Raw genomic sequence first — 19230 nt, 5'->3', positions numbered from 1 at the left:
TGGTTGTCCAAGGACAAAAAGTTGTATAAACATTCTTTTTCTGGGCCATATCTATTTTGTGTACTTCCCGAGACATCAGAGTCACTCCTAGAGGAACTACATGAAGGAATTTGCAGAAGAACACGGGGGGAAGATCCCTATCTCATCGGGCCATTACTCAAGGATACTGGTGGCCAAATATGCAGAAAGAAGCGCAAGAATATGTTAGAAAATGTGACCAGTGTCAGAGATTTGCTCCAAATATCCACCAGCCTGGGGGAGTTCTTAACTCTCTTTCCAGCTCTTGGCCCTTTGCTCAATGAGGTTTAGATATTGTAGGTCATTTCCCTAAAGTACTAGGAAACAAAAAGTATCTGCTGGTCGACACAGATTATTTTACTAAGTGGGTTGAAGCTGAACCCTTGGCTACTATCAGAGATGTAGATGTCAAAAGATTTATCTGGAAGAATATCGTTACTCGATTCGGGGTTCCCCATACCCTTATCTTGGATAATGGCATTCAGTTCGATAGCAAAAGTTTCAGGTAATACTGTTCTGACCTGGGGATAAAGAATAGATATTCCACTCCGGCCTATCCTTAAGGGAATGGGCAAGTTGAATCTGTCAACAAGGTTATAGTGAATGGACTTAAAAAGAGGTTAGACGAGGCAAAGGGAAAATGGGTGGAGGAATTACCACATGTCCTTTGGACGTATTGAACAACGCCTCGACGGTCAACAGGAAAGACCCATTTCTCAATGACATATGGAGCCGAGGCCGTAATCCCTCTGGAAACAGGTTTCCCAACGTTGAGAATTAATGCATTTACCTCGGATGGTAATGATGGGTTGTTGGAAAAAAGTCTGGACTTGATCGAAGAGCGAAGGGAGAGTGCAATGGTCCAATTGACTTACTACCAGCATAAGCTCAAATAAGGTTACGATACCAATGTAAAGCTGAGGCCGTTGGCTGTAGGAGATCTGGTACTGAGGAAAGTTTTGGAAACCACTAAGAATTCAGCTTGGGGAAAATTGGGGCCTAATTGGGAAGGACTGTATCGGATCACTTCAGTGGCAGGAATATGTGCATACTATTTGGAGGATCTAGATGAAAAAACTGTACTCCACCCTTGGAATATAAATAATATAAAGAGGTATTATTATTAATAAAAATAGTCCTATTTAGTTTCCCTTAAATTTATTCCGATCATATATCATGTGTTTCCTCATCTATTGAAGTATTAAACAGAAGCTAAGTTATGTCAGGTTCCTCGGACCACAAACTTAGTGGAAATTAATATCCTATGACATCTATTAAAGTATTAAACAGAAACTAAGTTATGTCAGGTTCCTCGAACCACAAATTTAGTGGAAATTAATACGCTATGACATCTATTGAAGTATTAAATAGAAACTAAGTTATGTTAGGTTCCTCGGACCACAAACTTAATGGAAATTAATACCCTATGACATCTATTGAAACGTTAAACGGGCTCAATAGAAATTAATACACCTTGGTATTATTAAAATGCTAGTTCAACATGAACTTGAGCATTTAAAGGGAGTAAACCCTTAATTCCCATTCTCGGATCACAAGGTTTGTGATCACTTAATAAAGATGTAAACCTCAGTAAGCCTATGAGCATCACTTAAAGCATTTTGAGGTGCCTTGGACTTAACTTTGTTTAATCAAACGTTAGAATGCTTTCTTGAGTTTAAACTTGTTAGAATATATATATATATATATATATATATATTCAAAATATGTCTATATAGTGTTATGGATTCAATGGTTATCGTCCATTTTAACTACCAATTAAAAGCATGTGTAAACTTTGTTTTTCTCTTGTACAAGCAAAGGACAGTCAAGATGAAAACTACTCAAAACCGAAATAACAAAACAGATAAAATAAAAATGAAATAAATAATAACTCAAACGAATTCAAGAGGGTAAATGTGCATATTTCATTAAAATATGTCTAAATAAAAGGGGGACAAAATCCTTTACAAAAGTCATAATTATATTACAAAGGAAGACTCATTTTTTCAACTTAATCTGAAGCTTAGAGGTCTTGTTGGCTGGGTTATCTGCTTCTGTGGTAATTGTTCCTTCCTTATCTTTGGAGACCCCCTCAACGAGCATGATAGTTAAAGTTAGGTCTTGCTGAAAGCCCTGGGAAGTTGCTCCTACTTCTGGAATCACTGCAGCCTTGTCCGAGGGTACTTCTTGGGAAGCACCAAGTTCTTTTGTTGGCCCCTGCTGAATGGGAAGAGGAGGATCTTGAGGCTGTGATTCTTTAATTGGATCAGCAACTGTAGAAGCTACTTCATCTTGAGTAGAAGGAAGGTCAGAGGCTCGTATGGTGGGAGGGTAGAATACATTTTCAGGTTTCCTCAGCTTAGAAGAAGCTTCAACCCCAGCTCAGTTGAGGGCTTCATCCCAAGTCTGGGCACAGTAAATACGACACACAGCTAGGACCTCTGCCCTAAGGGTTTCCTCGGTCTCAGCTACTCCAAGGTTGTAACCCTTTTGCTTAGCCTCGTCCCTAACCTTCTCGGCCTCAATCCTTGCCTTCTCAGTTTCAGCCTTGGACTTTTCAACTTGATCTTTAAGCCTTTGGGTTTTTTCCAGTTTTTTTTTAGTGCTACCATCTGTTCCCTAGCAGTAGTCAATTGATCAATAGTCTCGCGCAGGTGCTTCCTCTGGTCCTCGGCTTGCCTTTGCACGCCATCCAAGGTCGAGTCAGCACTACGGCAAGCATGCTCCTCATCGGCCAGCTTTTTCTTCAACTCAGCATTGTTATTTTTAGCAATTGTAAGTGTTTGCATGGCTGTTGTTCGTCTTTTTCTTTCGTCTTCCAATTGCTGGTAACATGAATTGGTTATTTCTTCCAGCCTGAAAATGGCTTGGACAGCCTAAAAGAAAAGGGTTAACACCATATCAAATAAAAAGTATATATCTATATATAATAATTATAAGTAAAAAAAAAAAAAAAGAGATTAACATTTTACCATACCCAAATATCTTTTACAATTGAGGAAGACCTCATTCTTCCTGATATTTCGTAGCTCGGACATATCTTTTGGAAGTAACAGGGCCTTCTCCAAGGCCGAAGCAACGTGGCACCCAATGCCCCCGTTGAAGTCCCTGAGTGATGCATCATCCCTCAAGGGCTTACCGCAGAGCATAGGTGTAGGGAGTTAGGCTTGTGACTCTGGAAGCTGAGTGTCCGCCCTTTCCATGCCTCATTGTAACACGTGGCTAACCTTTTTCTGCTTCGCAACTCGCTGGGCCTCGTCCTCATGGGTAGGACGAGATCTTCCAGTTTCAACCACGTCTTTCCCTTTCTGCTCCCTTTTCCTCTTTGGATCAGCAGCTTCAGGTCTGATAGGCTAAGGTGGGTGAGGAGCAGGAGGAGGAGATTTGGGAAGAGGAGGGGGAATCTGGGACTGCATGGACTTCCCTGATGCACCTCTTCTGGGTTGTTTTTCTATTAGCTCCATCAAATTCCTCTGGGGTTTCCTTTGGACACCCATTTCATCTAATATGTCCTCAACTGGTGGAGTCTGGTTGAATACTTCAAATTCGTCCGAGGAATCTAGCAAATTTACAACCTTCTCTAGGTTTTCTTCTTCTTCTTCTTCTTCTTCTTCTTCTTTTCTTTCTTCCTCTTCCTCAAGAACGAGCTGGGATGAGGATGCTCCTATTGAAGGAGTGGCCACAAAAATTGGTTGAGTATGGGGAGTACCTTCAGGAATTGGGACACCCATCTGGAACAACGAACCCTGGTAGGCAACAGTAATATGGTGGAGCTGAGGGTTGCGGGCTTTGATCACGTACTTAGGGGCTTGGAATGTGAGCGAAAGGGGTGTGTACCTAAGAATCAAATGGGCTACTCGGAGTTGACCGTCAGTTTCGTTCACGTACACCTCGGCTTGCAAGATCATATCTAAATTCGCTTTGTTAACTAAGCTGAGCTTGGGTTTGGTATCACACTTATCTACAAAACCATTGAATTAGAATAAAGTTTCATTAGAGACAAGGATGTTGGGAAGCAAAAGAGAAATGCAAACCAAAATTCAAAAATCTATGGTTATACCCCTACTTGGTTCTCCCTCCTCAATCGGATAGGATAGGCCATCGTGCCATTCCCCAGAAAAGATTAGGAAATCCTCCTTTAAATTTTTGTTTGAAGTGGGGAGGCACTGGATTAGCCTTACTTTGGGATGCCTCGACTTGAGGTAATATCCCTGCCCCTTCAAATGGTGCAGATTGTATACCCAATTCACATCGTGGAGGGTCAGGTTTAGGTTCATTCTCTCGTTTAAAGCTTCTATACTCCCCAAGACCCTAAACATATTTGGGGCGCACTGTGTGGGAGATAACCTAAAAAACCTAAAGTAATTCCTAGTAATGGTACCCATGGGAATGGTCATCCCTCCCTCTATGAAGGCAATCATGGGAATGACCACCTCTCTTGTTTTCCTAACACCGAATCACTCCTCCTGGGCAGCATACCTCATGCCTACTGTTGGTGGGATCTTATATTTAGCCCTAAAACTTTCCATACCCTCCTCAAACTCAACCAAACATTTGAACTTACCCATTTTCCTAAGAGGTTTCGAAGAAAAATTAACAAGTTTAAAGTGAAAGCTAAAAGGGTTTAAGAAGACTTACAGGTTTGAAAAAGGGTACTCGGACAAATTTCTAGTATTTGTAGACGCACAGGGAGATGAAAGAGAGAGACAGGTTCAGTGTATGAGCTCTAGGACTGTGTGATTGTTGAAAGTAAGAAAAAGAATTGATTTGAAAAGCTATTTATAGTGGCGCAAAAAATACAAGCGAGAAAGTTCCCGCTTGTAAAACGAGAAAAATCTTCCGCCGTACGATTTACATCCTACCGTTGAACGTGGCGAACAAGGATGCCGCCAAAATTTAATGATGACACGCTCTGGACACCGAAACATCAGGAGCGTGCCTTGAGTAGGTAAAAAGACATATAGGAGGTCAGGAATACAGAATAGGACCATAAACAAGATGGGCTGAGGACGTCAAAATCTTTCTTTCCTCCTGAGGAGTCAAAAAGCAAGATTTTGAGGGGTTATTGTGGAGGCCAGTTAATCAGGAGGTACTGTTAAGGCTATACTAACTAGGCCTATGGCCCAATCTGAGGACATTAGACCATCCGAGGATGTCCAGATAAGATTATATGGAGGACAGAGTAAAGAGAAGAGTAGAGATAATATGAGATAAGTCCAACGAATATCCGAGGATAAAAGCTATCTCGACAACAAGGGTCCGAGGTCAGTAAGAGTGCCATATCATCATGGATTTTTTTTGAAGTTACACCACAACTAAGAGTTGGACATTGGACAAAGGGTCAGAAAGGAGAAGGGCAACAAATATCTTTAAAAAACTACTACCTCTGCATTAAATGCCTCCCAACCAACTCTCTGGCCGCATTAATGTGGAGGTGATGCCTAAGCAGTGGTTAAGCAGCTTTACAGCTACTAGTTGATGGTCCTGGGAGGTGTTGGATGGGATAGGAAGGAGTTCTCCGAATCTAACCTACACGTGTGTGGTAGGGATGATACCAAGATTGTAGTATATAGCATGAGAAGATGTACTAAAAAAAGAGGATGGGAGAAGAAATCAAACAACTTTTACGATAAGACTGAGAACTCTTGTAAAGCTTTTTTGATCAACAAGATAATATAATATAAGCTCCTCAGGCCACTCCGAGGACAGACTTTCTTATCTTACTTGTGTTTAGTAGCCTTAAATTAGCAAATTTTATCGTAATCTTCCATTCACGTTCTCTAAATTTATTGTTTGGGTTTCTTGGGCTAAAACCCAATCCTATATTGGGTCTAATCCAATTTCTGTCCTTACAATACTAATAAGAGAAAAATATTTATGGGAAAAGAAAAAAAAAATTTTGACAATAATTTTTTTTTTATACAAGATATAAATTTTACTTTAACCTAATTAAGTGTATATGTATGTGAAACTTTTTTCTGGAGACTCGAACTCCGACCCTTAAATACTCTAAAGACACTCATTAATCGGACCCTAATAGTAATAATTTTAGTTTTTTATTTGTTAAAGCGAGTCGATACTTGTTTACAATGAGTAGAACATTTATTGATTTTAATGTGTGAATATCGGAACTCAAGGTTAGATAAAACTAATAGATACAGCCTGTTTTATTTATTTGACTATGCAAAGATAAAAATAAAAATAAAATGCTCATAAGGTGGCTTCAAGATAAAATGGTGAACTATCGAGGCCAGCACTCTAAGCCCCTCATAAATATAAAGAATGAAATAAATGCTCTCTTAATGAGCTTTATCTGTTAGAGAGTTAGGTCAGCATCGAAGGCAAAAAATTTCTTTAGGGGCCAAATTAAATATATATAAAAAATTAAATTAAAAAAATATGTTTGTACCATGATATAATATATATTATTTTCTTATATATATATATATATATATATTTAACAAAGTATTACATTAAGTATATGCATAACATCAATAAAAATTACAGAACTTTTAACACCTAACCACGAAATTCACATTTATGGTTTCTTCTAAAAGTAAAAAAAGAAAGTTTGTATCTCTAATTCTCTAAAAAAAAATAAAAAAATAAATAGAGAAGATTGATGTCTCTTAAATATTATTTAGTTCAATGAACTTTTTTTTTTGAGATAATATATATATCTCAAAAAAAACTTTTAGGATGTCTCCTAAAAATTTTTGTAAGTAAAATTTGTTTTCTTAGAGAATTTCAACCTATAGTGTTCGCTTTTGATGATAACTTTTTATTATCAGACTAAGATACCAATTGCTTTTTAGCGTAAGTAGGAATTGAATTCCAAATCTCTTATTCAACAATCAGTTGTGTAACAAACTTTACCAGTTGAGTAATTAAAGTAAACTAAATACATTAATAGTTTATAAACATTTTTATTTTAATGAAATACATTAAATACACTTTGAATTAATGAGTTATGTATGATATTATATTAATTTTAGGATTAGCTTTTCGTTTAGCTTATTAATTTGATTTGATTTATTTGGTTAGGTACAAATTTTTAAAGACTTGATCCTTTTTAGGTAAAATTATATATTTGTATTAAGCTTATTCATTAAAACAAAATAAACTAGAGAATATATATACGCTAACCGAAAGGGAGAGAGAAATATACTGGTTATTGACGTAATGCATTTTGCTTTCCTCATCCTTGAGGTGGCCAAGTTGACTTAGCTTCTGTAGCGTTTTCTGCGTGCACATTAATAATCTTCTTAATTAGAGAAACAAACCAAGCAAGCAAACAAAGAGATTTAATCAATGTCTAACGAGAAACTAATCCTATTTAATGTTCAATGAGTTGTACAAGTGGAAAGTCCATCTAGCCCAAAAAGGAAGTTTACCTCAATGTTTTTTTTTTTTTTTTTTTTTTTTTTTTTTTTTTTTTTTAATTTTTACAAGATAGAATTTCTACTTTAACTTAATCTAAGTGTAGATGTGTGTGAAACTTTTTCTTGGAAACTTGATAGACTGTGATAGCAATAAAATTTCTATCGGACGAATTTCATGGCAAACAATTGCAATCAGAAAGGGTGATTAGTAACAAAGATAATTTCAAAGGAAAATATTTCAAAAATAAATAAAAATAAAAATAATAATAATAACGACAAAAGATATTTTTATTTAATATTAATATGGAGTTCGGGATTTGATCTGCTTGGATCAATCACATCAGCTCTTCTAAAAGATTTTGTTTATTTTATACAAAAAAAAACCTACTTTTTCTATTTTACACCATCGTTTTTACAAAACATTCACATCAGTCCATCTATTATACACTATATTTTATATAAATAATATTTTTAAGAGAGAGAGAGAGAGAGAGAGAGAGAGAGAGAGAGAGAGAGAGAGAGAGAGAGAGTCAGAGGAAGAGAAAATGTGAGGGGAGAGAAATAATACTAAAATAATGTAGTGCTTGTATGTACAATCTTACACCCACTGATGTGAGTGTTTTTTTGATCAAAATGTGCAGGGCTGGCTCAAGATAGTTTGAGGCCTAAGGTGGAAATTTTAAAGGGCTTTTACATCTAAATACCACTTAAATAATATTTGGTTTTTTTTATTATATATATATTTTATTTCAAATCTATTATTAATTCATACTTATTAATATGACTAATTCACCCAAAGTGAGCTAATAATACTTACTGTAGGGACACGGTTCCTGCGCGGCCCAGTGACATCTTAGGGTTCACGCGGGAGAGATCCCTCACAATACGATTTGTAGAGAGTGGGCTTGAAAAGCTTGGGCTTGGTCACGGGGGGATGGTCCGGTCTGGATTTCAGAAAGATCCCTGTGGAAAATGGACTGGGCCTAAACGTTTAAAACCCCGCCATACTGCCACCTCTGAGAATGGGATCCTCGGACTTGATCCGAGGGCCCTTGTGGTCCTTTCCGGCTGTCCAACGGAGGACTTTCTCTGTTCTGTGCATGGATCGTTCCGGCGATCTTCCTCATGAAGTCTCCCTTTTTTTCCTCCTCCTGCTAGATTCACTTACTTCTCCTTTTATACTAGTGTGCGTTCGATATCCTTCGTCCACGTGTAGGGTCAGTCTTTACAAATACTGACATTGGTCCCATCAGTCTAATCCCGGAATTGTTGGGGATGACTTGATAAAGCTGTAGAGTACGGTTCTGCCAGGCATTGGGCCTTATCCAGAAGGGTATTTAGGGTAATCGCCCCAAGGTATTTTGGATTTCCTTACGAATTTATCCCTTTATTCTGGGCGGATTATGGGCCTGCCGAGGACTAGACTGTCCTCGGTTGCCTCCCAAAAATTGGTCCGTACTCGGCGTCATGGAGCTTGGGCCACAGTTCTCCTCGGATTGGGCCCTCGGACTTTCTAAGGGCAAATGGGCCTGGTCCACGAATTGCTGGGCCCCACAATAGCCCCTCAAAACCCTTCTATCCGAATTCCGGATTGGAAAGGAGGGTTTTGGCAAACCCGGGCCCTTAATATGGCCCATTTAGCTTGATCCCGCATTTATGTGAGCGGTTTCTCAGGAAGTCAGGCGGTTTTTGAGGGATTCCTTTTAATCCGCTCGGAATCTGCTCCTTCCGCTTGGATGTCCCAGACGCGCCCTTAATGAATTCCCCTTAATGAGGCTCATTTATATCCAGCGGCTCATTTGATAAGGTGGAGAAGTGGAACGGACGCCTCTTTTTTCTTCAGATTCTTTGGGAAGGTTGAATGCATTTAATGCCATCCGTTCTGCTCTTCCTATAAGAAGGCAAGCAGGAGGCCATCACTTTCGTACTAACTCCCTTCTATTCTTCTGAGATCGCACCAAATGATGAAGAAATCATGCCCCTCTTCTAGACACCATATTCTGATAAAACTTGAAATGGCTCGATCAGGGCAAGGGTGGCGCAGACTTAAGATCTGTCTCGCCTTTCTTTCAGCCAAAATCCGAAGCAGGGACTCGTCGTGTCGAACTCTCGGCGCGACTGAGTCGAGAACAACCAAGACCAGCACCACCCGGCTCCTCATGTGCATACCTAATATGGCACCAACGTGTTAGGAGTCAGGGCTGAGGCAGGGGCTAAGTGCTTCTGCTTCTCCCTCTTTTGCTCATTTTCTTTCTTTTCGTCCCTTCTCTCTTCTTCTCCTCCTTCTTTACTCATGTCCTCCATCTTCCTCCTTCATCTCCTCCATCTTCTTCATTGATTTCTTCCTTACTATTTCCTTCTCCTTCAATTCTTCTTCCTTCTCCTTCATCATTTTCCGAAGAAGGTTCTTGTCATGATATGAGCAATGTTGAGGCAGAGACTGAAGAGACCTTGAAGATGAGTTTTAGAAGAAGCCTGACTGTTTACTTCTCTGTACTGCGAGTGTTATCGTTGCTTCAGCAGTTCTCCTTTTGTATAGGCTTGTTTGAGCCCTTTTTCGTACATTGTAATAATCTCTTATATTAATAAAAGTGTTTATTATTTCATTTTGCATATTCCGTTTATGTTTTTGTATATTGGTAAATGCTGCTCGGCTCAATGAGAAAGTCTCTAAACCGATGACAACTAAGACCAAAATACTTGATAATAAAAAGATGTTGCCATAACTCTAATATAAGTGTTTGGCCCACTAAGGCCGACCAGTGAAAAGTAATGATTACCCATGCTGGCCGAGGAGAGAACTGGAGGCTTGATGTCGTGTTTGGGTCCGAGGACCATACAAGGCCTTGATTCTATACAAAACTCGTAATAATAATAATTTTTATACTTGGTTTCCCCATAGGCTTGAGTCCGAGGACCATGCAAGGCCTTGGTTCAGTCCATGACTTGTAATAATAATAATTTTTATACTTGGTTTCCCCATAGGCTTGAATCCGAGGACCATGCAAGGCCTTGGTTCTGTTTTATTCCCTCTCCTCAGGTATCCCGTACGCGGCCGGGCAGGAGGTTGTCCTCGGCATTAGTTATTACCCGGCGGGGCCCGTAGTCCGTGGGCCATCATGTAGCAAGGGCATGGGCCGCGGATTTACTAGGCCCACGGGTCATGAGATATTTCCATAATCTTTGGCCACGCGGTACTTCTGGGTGTCCCGATGTTCGAGGTGCACCTCGACGAGGCTCCTTTAGTCTTGTCGTTGCAGAGGTTTGTTGGAAGTCGAGCTGGAGACGTTTTGTCTGTAGCGTTCCTCGGGAAGCTGCGCTAATTAAATGCTACCACCCTATCTCCTCAAATAAATAAGAGAGCAAGTTTCTTTGCCTAGGCACCAGCTCCTTAGTCTCCTCCTTCAACTTCCTCCCGCAGCAAGTCATGTTTGAGACAAGGGTCGGGGAAGAAAAACTCTCTCCGCCGCAAGGGCGCCACGTTCTCCTCAAGCTCAGAAGAGTGATATACGGGCAACGAAGGCATAGATTCAAAGAAATATTCCCTTATGACAAAGGGGAGAGGATGTTTCCCACGCTATTAGTCAAAATCCGAAGCAGGTTCTGGTCATGCCAGATTTTTGGTATGTCCGAAGAAGGAATTTCCACCATCAGCACTGTCTACCTTGCAGCCGGCAAATTTCTGCGGGGGCTTCCCAACTTTCGGCTCCCTGCATCTTCTTTGTAGATGGTGTTAGCCTGAGGTCAGGTTCTTTTGCTGCCTGAGTTTCGGGCACGTGAAAGCGTTGAGGATGAAACGAGGTTTTGAGGCAGCAGCCAACCTCTCCTCTGTGCTACCTGCGTCCTCCCCACTGCGGCGTGAGGCTCAAGTTGGGCTCCTTTGCTGCCGGAGCTATGGGCATGCGAAAGCATGGGGGAAGGGACAAGGCCTCGAAGCAGTAGCCCACGTCTCGTCTGTGCTACCTCCTCGGCCTTCTCTTGCTTCCTTGTAACCTTCCTTTCTATCATGTAGCAAGTTTTATCACAAGTTGATTTCAGCTTTTTGTTGTATGCTGTACTGTTTCTTTGTTCTAATAAGAAAGGAAATTTTGCCTACTTATTTTGAATACTACTCTTTTTGCGACATTATTTTGTGGAAGGGTGTGCTCCCTGTGTCTGTTTCTTCAATGATACTTAGAGCAGGAAGTTTTGAAACATAATCCAATCAATTCTAATGTACCAATACTACCAAACATTACGGCGATAACTCATAGCAAGTTTAACTCAGGAAACTAGCAAAAATAACAATTGAATATTCTGTGATAAGTATGAGAGTACCGTCCGAGGAGTTGACGGAGGGTAAAGAACTCAAATTGTTTCTCAGGTGACGTATTGCCCTACGTCGCATCGATTCCCTTGGTGCTGCAGATCTAAGAGCAGACTTGCGAATCCCCGCAGTTTGGGAACTGACCCAATGGCGAGTGGGGAGCTTTCCTCAGATGAATCCAAATTCTACGTAACGTAGTTTTTCCTTACGAGTAGTTGGTTTTATCATAGGTTTGAGTCCGAGGACCATACAAGACCTTGGTTCTGTCCAAAACTTTTGATTTTCATCTCTTGTACTTGGTTTCCCCATAGGTTTGAGTCCGAGGACCATGCAAGACCTTGGTTCTGTCCAAAACTTTCGAGACTTATTTTTTTTGTGTTTGGTTTCCCCACAGGCTTGAGTCCCTGTGGACCAATGGCAATGGCCTTGGTTCTGTCCAAAACCTTTGATTTTCATCATCTCTTGTACTTGGTTTCCCCATAGGTTTGAGTCCGAGGACCAGCAAGCTTGGTTCTGTCCAAAACTTACGAGACTTATTTTTTTTGTGTTTGGTTTCCCCACAGGCTTGAGTCCGTGGACCATGCAAGGCCTTGGTTCTGTCCAAAACTTTTGATTTTCATCTCTTGTACTTGGTTTCCCAATAGGTTTGAGTCCGAGGACCATGCAAGACCTTGGTTCTGTCCAAAACTTACGAGATTTATTTTTTTTTTTGTGTTTGGTTTCCCCACAGGCTTGAGTCCGTGGACCATGCAAGGCCTTGGTTCTGTCCAAAACTTTTGATTTTCATCTCTTGTACTTGGTTTCCCCATAGGTTTGAGTCCGAGGACCATGCAAGACCTTGGTTCTGTCCAAAACTTTCGAGACTTATTTTTTTTGTGTTTGGTTTCCCCACAGGCTTGAGTCCGTGGACCATGCAAGGCCTTGGTTCTGTCCAAAACTTTTGATTTTCATCTCTTGTACTTGGTTTCCCCATAGGTTTGAGTCCGAGGACCATGCAAGACCTTGGTTCTGTCCAAAACTTTCGAGACTTATTTTTTTTGTGTTTGTTTTCCCCACAGGCTTGAGTCCGTAGGACCATGCAAGACCCTTGGTTTCGTCCAAAAACTTTTTGATTTTCATCCCTGTTACTTTGGTCCCCATAGGTTTAAAGAGTCCGAGGACCAATGGCAAAACCTTGGTTCTGTCCAAAACTTAACGAGATTTAATTTTTTTTGTGTTGGTTTCCCCACAGGCTTGAGTCCCGTACCATGCCCAAGGGCCTTGGTTGTCCAAAACTTTTGATTTCATCTCTTGTACTTGGTTTCCCCATAGGTTGAGTCCGAGGAACCATGCAAGACCTTGGTTTGTCCAAAACTTTCGAACTTATTTTTTGTGTTTGGTTTCCCCACAGGCTTGGAGTCCGTGGACCTACAAGGCTTGGTTCTGTCCAAAACTTTTTGATTTCAATCTCTTTGTATTGGTTTCCCCAAGGTTTGAGTCCGAGGACCATGCCAAAAACCTTGGTCTGTCCAAAACTTAACGAATTTATTTTTTTTGTGTGTTGGTTTTCCCCACAGCTGAGTCCGTGGACATGCAAGGCCTTGGTTCTGTCCAAAAACTTCGATTTTCATCTCTTGTACTTGGTTCCCCATGGTTGAGTCCGAGACCAATGCAAGACCTTGTTCTGTCCAAAACTTACGAGATTTATTTTTTTTTGTGTTTGGTTTCCCCACAGGCTTGAGTCCGTGGACCATGCAAGGCCTTGGTTCTGTCCAAAACTTTTGGTTTTCATCTCTTGTACTTGGTTTTCCCATAGGTTTGAGTCCGAGGACCATGCAAGACCTTGATTCTGTCCAAAACTTACGAGATTTTTTTTTTTTTTGTGTTTGGTTTCCCCACAGGCTTGAGTCCGTGGACCATGCAAGGCCTTGGTTCTGTCCAAAACTTTTGATTTCCATCTCTTGTACTTGGTTTCCCCACAGGTTTGATTCCGAGGACCATGCAAGACCTTGGTTCTGTCCAAAACTTACGAGATTTATTTTTTTTTGTGTTTGGTTTCCCCACAGGCCTTGAGTCCGTGGACCATGCAAGGCCTTGGTTCTGTCCAAAACTTTTGATTTTCATCTCTTGTACTTGGTTTCCCCATAGGTTTGAGTCCGAGGACCATGCAAGACCTTGATTCTGTCCAAAACTTTCGAGATTTATTTTTTTTTTGTGTTTGGTTTCCCCACAGGCTTGAGTCCGTGGACCATGCAAGGCCTTGGTTCTGTCCAAAACTTTTGATTTTCATCTCTTGTACTTGGTTTCCCCATAGGTTTGAGTCCGAGGACCATGCAAGACCTTGGTTCTGTCCAAAACTTTCGAGACTTATTTTTTTTGTGTTTGGTTTCCCCACAGGCTGAGTCCGTGGACCTAATGCATAGGCCTTGGTTCTGTCCAAAACTTTTCGATTTTCATCCCTTGATACTTGGTTTCCCATAGGTTTGGAAGTCCGAGGACATGCAAGACCTTGGTTCTTCCAAAACTTTCAAGACTTATTTTTTTTGTGTTTGTTTCCCACAGGCTTTGAGTCGTGGACCATGCAAGGCCTTGGTTCTGTCCAAAACTTTTGATTTTCATCTCTTGACTTGGTTTTCCCATAGGTTTGAGTCCGAGGACCATGCAAGACCTTGGTTCTGTCCAAAACTTACGAGATTTATTTTTTTTTTGTTTGGTTTCCCCACAGGCTTGAGTCCGTGGACCATGCAAGGCCTTGGTTCTGTCCAAAACTTTTGATTTGTTTTTCGGATGTAAGCCCCTAGATCAGGGCGGGGAGAGCCGGCTTGAGGCCAAGAGCCCCTAGGGCTGCCCACGCCATGGGCGCTGCAAGGAGTAGCCCCTAGCAGAAGTTTATGTCGGAACAACAGCTGCACGTCAAAGGAGACGGAGGAAGCTCCGTGGATTTTTGCTTAGTAGAGAGTTGACTCCACCGCCACCTGCGCCAAGCGCGCATGCTTCCCACAGACGGCGCCAATTGTAGGGACACGGTTCCTGCGCGGCCCAGTGACATCTTAGGGTTCACGCGGGAGAGATCCCTCACAATACGATTTGTAGAGAGTGGGCTTGAAAAGCTTGGGCTTGGTCACGGGGGGATGGTCCGGTCTGGATTTCAGAAAGATCCCTGTGGAAAATGGACTGGGCCTAAACGTTTAAAGCCCCGCCATACTGCCACCTCTGAGAATGGGATCCTCGGACTTGATCCGAGGGCCCTTGTGGTCCTTTCCGGCTGTCCAACGGAGGACTTTCTCTGTTCTGTGCATGGATCGTTCCGGCGATCTTCCTCATGAAGTCTCCCTTTTTGCTTCCTCCCTTGCTAGATTCACTTACTTCTCCTTTTATACTAGTGTGCGTTCGATGTCCTTCGTCCACGTGTAGGGTCAGTCTTTACAAATACTGACATTGGTCCCATCAGTCTAATCCCGGAATTGTTGGGGATGACTTGATAAAGCTGTAGAGTACGGTTCTGCCAGGCATTGGGCCTTATCCAGAAGGGTATTTAGGGTAATCGCCCCAAGGTATTTTGGATTTCCTTACGAATTTATCCCTTTATTCTAGGCGGATTATGGGCCTGCCGAGGACTAGACTGTCCTCGGCTGCCTCCCAAAAATTGGTCCGTACTCGGCGTCATGGAGCTTGGGCCACAGTTCTCCTCGGATTGGGCCCTCGGACTTTCTAAGGGCAAATGGGCCTGGTCCACGAATTGCTGGGCCCCACACTTACTATATAGGTTTTATAAACTAGCATATCACCAATTCAAAAAAAGTTATTCAAACATTCATTTATTATATTGTTTAAGTGACACCGATAATATTATTGTCACATCAGTTTATAAGTTTTTTGTTGTAAAATTTGTATTAACTTTAGCATTTTTTATTCACTTAATGGAGGTTAGGTTGCATTTCTATTAATTCATATATATATATATATATATATATATTTTGGAGAAAATGTTAAACTTACTATAAATTTTATTACAAAAGTTTACAAATTGACGTGGCAATAAGGTGACACTTTAACAGAAGAATAGATAAGTATTGAATTACTTTATGTGATTAGTGACATATCAACTTATAAGACTTATGTAATACACTACCATAACTCTAATATTTTAGGCTTTAGGAAAAAAAGGTACACCTAACTCACATTTTTTCTTAAAAAAAAAAAAAAAAAAAAAAATTACTGCCCCATATTTAATTTGGGGGCCTTTCCATGTTAGGGAGCCTTAGGCCATAGCCTAAATAGCCTAGGCCTAGGGCCCGGCCCTGAAAATGTGTAAAATAAGTTACTTTTTGTATTTTGTAAGACTTTGCAAGAGTTGATGTAGTTACTTATGTGAGAAATTTGAGTTATCATTAAATAAAACAATGGCCCGTGTATTGTGAAGATAACTAGTGTATAGATATTTTAGTCAAACATAAAAGAATACATTAAAAAATTTACTAGTATTTTATATAATTCTTAGCCAGATTTTGTATGCAATATGTCGGGAATGGCCTCGTGTCGACATATCCTTGATTTCCTTTGTTGATGTATCAGTGTTTGTAACTCTATTTTTGTTATGTTAATGCATCTCCAATTTCATAAATGATAAAAGAACAACCATAAGGTCCATAACAATAACTGTTGTTATTAAATATTTTTTTTTCTTTCTTCAAACTATTATATAGTATTTATAACAACTAAGTTGGTAGTGAAATTGCATTAAAAAAAATTTTGGTAGTGAAATAATGAAACATACAAGTCTTTATGTCATACCGAAATCTCTTATCTTCAAATGAAATAGATAAATAAAAAAATAAATAAAATGGAGCATTTAAATAAAGGATTTTTAAAATGAAAGGGAATTTGTAAAGGCAATTGGTTGAATTTAGCATATCTTTTGGCTACAAAACTTGCTTAGTTGACTAGAAGGAGAGAAGGTTATGAACGCGAGATCCACATCACATAGGACTGAGAGTTCATGAGTATTCTTGAACAGACTGCTTCTACACTTAGAGAATATCACTCGACATTTCGTAGGATTATCTATCTTTTTCATGTGTAACTTAAGGCCTATTACTTTTATGCGTGTTTGTGAGATAGAAAATAATCAAATTGGAGCTTAAAACTCAAAAGAAGATATTCACCAGATCAAGAAGGAGATTAGCAGGGTGGCGAAACAAAAGCCATTGGTTTATGCCTTGTGTGTGTAACAAAAGGAAGGGCCATTTATTTATAAGCCTTTTTGAAAGTTTTTTTGTATAAAGGAGACTTGGGGTTTAGTGGAAATGGCATGGGTTGGTCATTGGTGTTGTTACAATTGCCTAGGGTCAGCTAGGAAGATGTAACATGATAGCACTCTATACTGCAGATTTGGATTGGGTGTGATACCTACTCAGTGCAATTTACACCTTTCCAGTCTCCACACACAAATATTTTTACTTTTACTCTTTTTTATTATTTATTTATTTATTTAAAGATTTAGATTGAAAGTTGTTGTTGTTGTTGTTTTTTTTTTTTTTTTTTTTACTCTCAATCTTAACCTTTGATGTTAGTAATCTCAGTCCCTATACTTCTATGCAAGTCAATTACAAATAATAATTAATGGGTAATTTAGTAATTGAATGTTTGTTCTGTGATTAACTTATTTTATGGTATATCATGATGTTTAATGGCGGCTCTAGGAATTTTATTCAGAGGGTTCATTAAGAAATATAAGTTAAAACAAAATTTAATTAAAATAAAACTTAACTAGATCGAGTGACCAACAAAAAAGAAAAAGCAAATGCATAAAGTTTTACAATTTTTTTTACGAGTTTTCATATTTTGAATCATCACAAACCCTCTGTATTTCCTAAAAATTAAATTAAATAAAGTTATATCATGTTTGTACTATACATGCACACATTCACATACATCACAATTCACACCAAAAAAAAAAAAAATTATTAAAAAAAATGTTCATAATCAATATAAAACATACTCACATATATAATAAAAATTTATAATAAAATAGACACTCGCAACTCACAAATATTCACTCTTTATTCTTAGAGTTGAAGATACCAAGATAGTTAGATAATTAACTGAGATAAAATGAGATTCATGAGAAAGAAATCTATATGATCTGTGCTGCTGTTTGGTTTTAGGATGGACTGATTTGTGTTGTTTTAGTTTTGGATTGGGTTGGCCTATGTTATTGTTTAGTTTTGAGTTGGATTTATCTGTGATTAGCGTGTGCAAAATTTAAGTCAGAGTCTTCAAAAATATTTTTTAAAGCAAAGGAAGCTAATAATTTTTTATTTTATTTTGTATATAATATTTTTATTTTCAAGTCAGGGGTTGAACAACCCTTAACGCCGCCCCTGATGATGTTTGACTATTTTCAACTTTCAACATTGAGAGTTTAGTCCACCGCCTTCCTTAGTTCCTTGATCTTGTTTTTTATTTTTATTTTTATTTTTTTAAGAGTAGTTCCTTGATCTTTATGGCCTATTTGGAAGTTTAGAGAGGGAGGAGAGTAGAGGGGAGGAGAGTAGTATAGGAGAGGAGAGTAGAGTGGAATGGTTATCCTCCACTTTGTTTGGATGTTTTTAAAATTAGTAAGGGGGAATAGAGTAATTAGCCATACCTCTTGTTTGGATGTTTAAAAAATTAGGATAAAAACGAGAAGAAATCATTTAAATAGACAAATTTACCTTCATTTGAAAATGGAATTGCAACATTGGTCTATGATTAATTTGTTAGATTAAATAATTATTTAATCAACATTTTCATTCCATCAAATACCACTAATAAAAGTATAAAACTATCAATATATATATATATATAACTACTATTAACTATTATAAAATAATTTTTATTACCTCAAAAAAAATTATAATAAAAATTAAATTAAAATTTCTTTTTTGTATATACCTGTGTTATGTTGAAGAAGAAACAGTTTAACCAAAAAAAAGAAAAAGAAAAAAGAAAGAAAGAAAGAGGTTTTCCCAGCAAAAGCGAACCCCAAGGAGAACTCGTTAGAATGAGCCACCGTCGTGTCGGAGCATGGTGAGTACTTGCCGTTGTTGTCGCTCGTTGCGTCGACGGAGACCAGAAAGTTGGAGCAACGTGCTCTCATGGGTGCTACGGGATCGAAGCTCGAGAAAGCTCTCAGAGACCAGTTCCCTAAAGGCGAACGCTACTTCGGTCTCGAAAATTTCGGCAACACTTGCTATTGCAATAGCGTTTTGTAGGTTCAATCAGAATCATTTTGCTTTTTATTTTTTTATTTATTTTTTTCGTTTTGATTTTGTGGTTAGGGTTTCAATTTCTAATGGAATTTGTATTTCATTGTGAGCTTGAATTTTTCTTGTTGGGTTGCCTTTTTTGCAAAGTCAGTAACAAAGTTAAATAGTGAGATTCAATTTTTTTTTTCATTCACCTCAAATTTTCTCAGGAAACAAACAAAGATTATTTATATAATTTGTTTTTAATTTTGTTAATTTAGAAAGGGTAAATTAGGGAATTCATTTGGTCAATAAT

Source organism: Quercus lobata, chromosome 6, assembly GCF_001633185.2.
Source record: "Quercus lobata isolate SW786 chromosome 6, ValleyOak3.0 Primary Assembly, whole genome shotgun sequence".
In the NCBI taxonomy this organism is placed as follows: Eukaryota; Viridiplantae; Streptophyta; class Magnoliopsida; order Fagales; family Fagaceae; genus Quercus; species Quercus lobata.
This window is presented reverse-complemented; position numbering follows the sequence as displayed.